At 41.2% G+C, this 6,076-nt stretch overlaps 1 protein-coding gene across 4 annotated transcripts in view; it reads right to left on the bottom strand.

The window, feature by feature from the left end:
* Positions 1–6,076, bottom strand: part of RPS6KA3 (ribosomal protein S6 kinase A3) — a 142,915-nt gene that overhangs the window by 84,151 nt on the left and 52,688 nt on the right. The window lies entirely within an intron of this gene.

A 6,076-nucleotide genomic window follows, 5' to 3' on the forward strand; every position in this document is an offset into this window, starting at 1 on the left:
GGCGGGGGGGGGGGGGGGGGGGAGAGGAGAGGGGCGTGGTAAAGAGGTGAAGAGCTTCCTCCACTAGGGACTTTAAACCCTGCCTCTGACCCCTGTGCCTAGCAGCCAAGCAGGGAAGATGCCTCAGTAGTGACCTTTAAAGCTCCCTGTGTGTAAAGACCCATGATAAAAGGCATGGGCAGCAGGGGAGCTCCCCAGCTGCCTTTGCCCCATACCACAAAGTGGCACCTACAGCTGTGGAACAAAGCTCCCAGCACCCCAGCTGGCACTTCCACAGGTGCCCTGGGAACTTAAAGCAGTGGTACAGCTGGAGCACCCAGCTGTATGCCTGCTTTTAAAGGTCCTGGGTGCAGTGAGCCGGACACTGGGGAAATGCTCCCTGATGTTTGGCTTATGGTGCCTCCCACCTCCCCTTTGCACCTGAAGACTAGACAGGGTACCAGGTACAAAACCCAGTGCTGACCCCAACCTGATGCTACTGCTTGGGAAAGGAATGGCTGTGTCCTAGACCCTGGGGCTGCTCCGTGCCAGATATCCAAGCTCAGCTGAACATTGGGATTTATCATGGGACAGCTCTGACATGCCAACACATTCATATGAAGGTGCGATAATAAGTGAGCCACAAAGATGTTCAGCATAACATATGGAAAAAATCTTTGTGGCTTATTTGCTATATTATCCCAACCATAAATTGGCTTTAACATGTGGCCGGGTTACTATTTAATTAACACCTTAATCGTGCCTCAGATATAACGTTCATCAGGGCCCCTACACAGTCAACTTGTTTTCACAGCCTCTTGAGGTTGGTCAAATAAAAAAAAAAAAAATATTCAAATACACTGACAAATTGACCTCTTCTGTCAGTTTACACTACTCCCCATTGTGATCTGGACATACAGCCAGGAAAGCTGGAGAAAACTAGTCAGTCAGTCTCACGGTGGTGCTCTTGGTGAAGGCAGGACTGGAGTGGCCAGTTCTGTTGTAGCACAACTCTAATGGGGTAATTTATTTGTCAATTAAAAAACTTCAGGTCGGCCAAAAAGTGATATGATGGTACAGTCAGGAAATTTTTTTCAATGCTTGTGTATTCTTCATCGCTAGATGAAACAAGTAGAGACCTACTTAACTTGGGGGGCTGCCCCCCAATTTCACAGGCAGAATGTAGACCTGGGCAGCCATTTTGCAGACAGAGCATGGTGGGCCCCCCATGCCTCTCATTAGCCAACGGGCCCCAGTGGCCCTGCCCCTCATTGCTGACTGGCTGCAAGGGCTGTCATGCAGCCCCATCCATCACCGCTGATTGAAAAGCATTTTCTTTTTAGTAAAGAGAGTAGAATTACTTCCCCAGATCATTACTTGGGACTGTGGCACTGCTACACCTTGCTTTTTCTTTTTTTGAAAACTTCACTGTATTTAATAATGAAAGTTTAATTGTATATTACTTACTAAGGGTGTATTTCTGTATCCTTTATTAAAAATAAAGTATATTAAATAATTATTAATCAGTTAGTAAAAGGCAATGATTTAGAAAGCTGATATTTAACCAAGCACATTTAAAGTGCTTGCCAGTGAAGTTACATAAAAGTTTGGGTACACTATTGTTAAAGACAGTAAGCTTACTGGATCATATTAAGTGATTTTAAAAGGATGACTCAATGTTGGCACAGTTCCTTGACTCGTATACATAATTTCCTTTTCCTCCCCTCCCTAAGTCCGGAAGTCTCCTCAGTGCACTTGCTTTCTGTAAGTTGTTACAAATGTCAGGACAAATAACTTCAGTGCTACCTACAGAAATAAGTTCTCTACAAATTATGTAAAAGGAAGCAAGCTTGTAGAGTGCAACACAGTCATTTTCATGTGATGGCACAGTTTAAAAAAAAGAATCAGATTACACAAAATTTAGAGAGAGTGTAGTAGTGGTGCTGTTTCTTATTTTTAAAATCTCAATCCTTTTCCACAGTTTCCATAATTTAATTAAACAAAAATCTTTCATTTCAGAAGACTTTACAGCTTAAAACATTTAACAGATTCTTATGACTTCTGAAAACATTGCTAGGTATTATAAATTGTCGTATAATATCTAGGTAAAAATGCGTGTCAGTTGACCTCAACATTTAAAATTCTATCTAAAAAAGTTAAAAAAGAAAAGATAAACAACAGAAAGTGTTTACACAATTGTTTTAAAAATTCAGTGAAAACAGCCTCTATTGAAGTATGCATTCCCATGCAGTTTTTGAAATGTGAATACTACACTAATTCAAACTGCAAACAAAATTTACCAACTACAAAGTTCCTAACTTAACTGGTATTAAATACCTTGGAATCAAAGAGAACCCCCCCACACCCCAAAAACAACTAACCAACTAGCCAGCAGCCCCCCAAACTCCCCCCTCCACCCAAAACAGAACATTACAACCCTATAACACTCAAGCTTTAATAAACACAAATGTGTGAAGTGAGGAAATTTCTTCACAATGTATGATTTAATTTTGTTTCCTTTCATAAAAATGGAAAGCCACTGAACAGCACCAAAATTACTAATTTGTTATAGCAAGCAAGGATCTACTGTTTCGCCTGGGAGAAGATAATGTTCTGGTCCCATTTCAAATAGATTTTTTTTAAACTTACAAGCACATGATGATTACTGGTAATCAAAGGAGCTATTTATATTTTATTTCTCCTCTCTTCTTTATATGCATCCTGTTGCTTTTTCTCTTGCAGCTCCCAGTTTCATTATAATGCCTTTGATTTGAAGTCTGCAGGGGAGGTGGATTCTTAAGCTGTGATCTATGTGGCCTCCTATTTATGTTGTGCCAGCCATCCTGATGGTTTGCCCTTATAAGAGTCACTGGCAGGGTAAAAGTCAAAGGCCTTGCTCAGTAGGCTGAACTCGACTCTTTGAAGTGCTGCAGGCTGGAGGAAATGGTAGTTTGAAGAAGCCTTCCTATCTAAATCAGCAGGGATCTGGGTTTTCCATTTCCCACGGAAACATAAAAAAACACACATTTTCCCATTTACCAGAAGAAAATGCAGATTTCTCATTTTACTGAAGAAACCCACAGATTTTGCAGTTTTGCAATGAGCTCTCTGCAGGCTGGCAGGGTTCCAGGCTGGGGTGGGGAGCGGGAGGAGGTTGGTCAGGCAGGGGGCACCACGTGAATATATAAGCACATGGCCGCCAGCAGCCTGGAGAACAGCTCCTGCAGGTAAGTGTGTGTGTGGGGGGGAGGGGGGAATTGAAACCCTCAAAGGGAGGGAGAGAGTTGTGCAGGGCTGGGGCTACTGCCCAGCCAGGGGTGCATGGGGCTTGGGGTCTAGGGCTGCAATGTGTGGCTGCAGGGCCCCAGTGGGGTGCAGGACAGGGCCATGGGTGGCTCATGATGGGGCAAGGGGTGGGGCGAGCTCTCTGCTGCTATCCACACTCCTGGGGGGGCAGGGGGAACTCATGCCCCCCACATCTATGCATGAGGCGGGGCCAGGTGCGAGCTCGGGCTCCCCACCCTGCTGTCCTTCCCCGGGGCCTCCACAGCCCAGCAGGTGCGACTTGGCGCTGCAGGGAACAGTGGGGTCACACAGGGAAGTTTGTTGTCACTGCAAGCTCTGCACTACCCTGGTGAGTCATCCTGTGCACACAGCAGCAATGAAGGACACAACCCCACACTGCCACCCCCATTCCAGCCATGCAGGCAGGGGACACGTCGTCAGAGCAGCATGGAGCTCACAGTGGCAACAAGCTTCCCTGCACGGCCCCATTGCTCCCTGCAGTGCCAGATTACATTCACTGGGCTGTGGAGGCCCCGGGGGAAGGGCAGCAGGGTGGGGAGCCCAAGCCCACATCTGCCCCCATCCTGCACACAGGTCTGAGGGGTACGGGTCCCCACAGCCCTCAGGAGTGCACTCAGTGGCAGGGAGCTACCTTCTCCTGTTGATCCGCTAGGTACTAACACTGTTATTCACGTTTTTCTCACAGGCTACATTTTTTCTGTGTGGATGAAATGCAACATGTTTATATTTTTGTATTAAAACAAAGAAGGGGCATATGTAAAATATCTACATAATTAAACAAAATTAATACATGCCGATACCGACACACAAACCTACAAGTATTAAATATTAAAAATAGGAAGCTAATTCTTAGTGCAAGAAGAATTGTGGAAGATCCACCTTCTGCACAAAAACATCAGTATCAACTGACTCCAGTTAAATGTCAGTCGCAGACAGTCACTGCAGAAAAGGCACTTTTGCAAAGGTATGTGCTGATGAATACCAATACCATCTAGAAAACATGCTCCCTTAAACACAGGAAGCAATTCTTCACTATGTTTAAATAAGTCCTGTCCTATTTCTTGTCTAATAGCGAGGAATAGGATGCCTTGTAAAAATCACACTGCTCAAAATTTTATGCTGAAAGACTGATTTTCAACTGCAGGTTGTTCATTTTTCAGTAATTCAAATTTGGTAAAGTGATTGTCGCATTCTTCCACCTGAGCTTCTACACTGGACAAGAATTCTGCACAGTTGGAGCCTACAGACCATGCCAGGTACACCTCTGGGTGAATTCATGCTGTGGCAAGGAAAGCTATAAAAGAGGGATTTGTCTCTTATTTATTTATTTATAATACAGAAACATCTAGGAGCCATTATCTAACTGGCCCGCAGGTCACCATTTGGATGGCCCTGACTCCTGAGCCCTTGTAAGTACTGTTTACAAGAAAAATCATAATTACATGATTTTTAAACCAATTTTTTTCTTGTGACCAAACAATAAATAATGACCTCATGACAAGACTGCACACATCAGCAGAGGAAAAAAAGACTCATAGGGTGGAACTTACATTTCCAAGCGATTTAAATGCAACTCTCAAACTATGTTCTTTGGAAACTTTTTTTTTTTCCTTAAAAAGAGAATGCTTAATGCTTTTTACTGAAAAGGTAAAGGAAATGCACCTGTCAGCAAGGTTACCAAAAAAACCACAACCCCAGCAATAAAATTTTACTGGAGTGAAGTGTAGCTGACACTCAAAATATTTCTGATGGTAATAGTGGGGCAAAAAAGGAAAAAAAAAAAAGAAAACGACAGGAAAAAAGAAAGGCTTACTTCAGTGATATTCTCCAATTGACAATGCCTGTGAACTAATGCACATATATATTTAGTCAAATTATGCCGAATTCATCAGTGCAACATTTTAAATTTATCAAAATACTTAAATACCACACAGGGATGCTAATGGTAGTAAATTTAAACACATTTTAAACATCCAAAATATGCAAATCCTATCCAAATATAAAAATTTATCTAATAGCTTTCTGCTTTCTGAATATTAACGTATGTACACATTTTAAATTAGCTGCTTTGTTTTATATGCCTTTCAAGTTTACTTGAACATTTCAGTTACAGCATTAAAACGCAAATTTTCACATTACCCCAATATTTGGCCTATTTTAATTTTCTATTTACTGATCTATAAAAATACATCATTGTGAGTAAGCTATTATCCTAAACTAATTTTTTAAACTCAAGAGCTTTTGTCAATTAACTAGTGAAAAAGGTAGCAATATGAACATTTGTTTCAGCTAAGAAAAAAGCATTTTTCTACTGAACGTATTTGTGTGCGATACTGCATACATATTATAAAAAAAACCTTGTGGTAAGTATAAGGGGAGAGGATCCATCTGTGCAAGAATTTTCTTACAAAAGTATATTTAAGTATCCCTTTTAAACTGTGTAAAAAAGGGTATTCAAATTATATAATTTTTGAAGTCCAACTCTTAAGCAACAGTTATCTTTTAAGACAGTTATCTTCTTTTTTTTTTTAATCTGTTATGTATATCATTACCTATAAACACAAAAATGAACTGTTCCTAATAAGCTGTCAACGAACATTTCAAGTATTTGTAAGCTTCAATTTTTCAGTTCATCTAGAAGCTTATAAAAACATATAGTTACACTAGAAAAAATATCCATAAAAGAATGCTGATCACAAGCACAGATATTAGTGCTGAACAGGAACTGAAACCTTCTCAAAGTCTCAAATTTAACAGGACCATCTACATTTTTAAAAATATGAATATTTAG

This window comes from Gavialis gangeticus, unplaced genomic scaffold (assembly GCF_001723915.1).
Source record: "Gavialis gangeticus isolate Ggan-Ray unplaced genomic scaffold, GavGan_comp1, whole genome shotgun sequence".
NCBI classification, from domain to species: domain Eukaryota; kingdom Metazoa; phylum Chordata; order Crocodylia; family Gavialidae; genus Gavialis; species Gavialis gangeticus.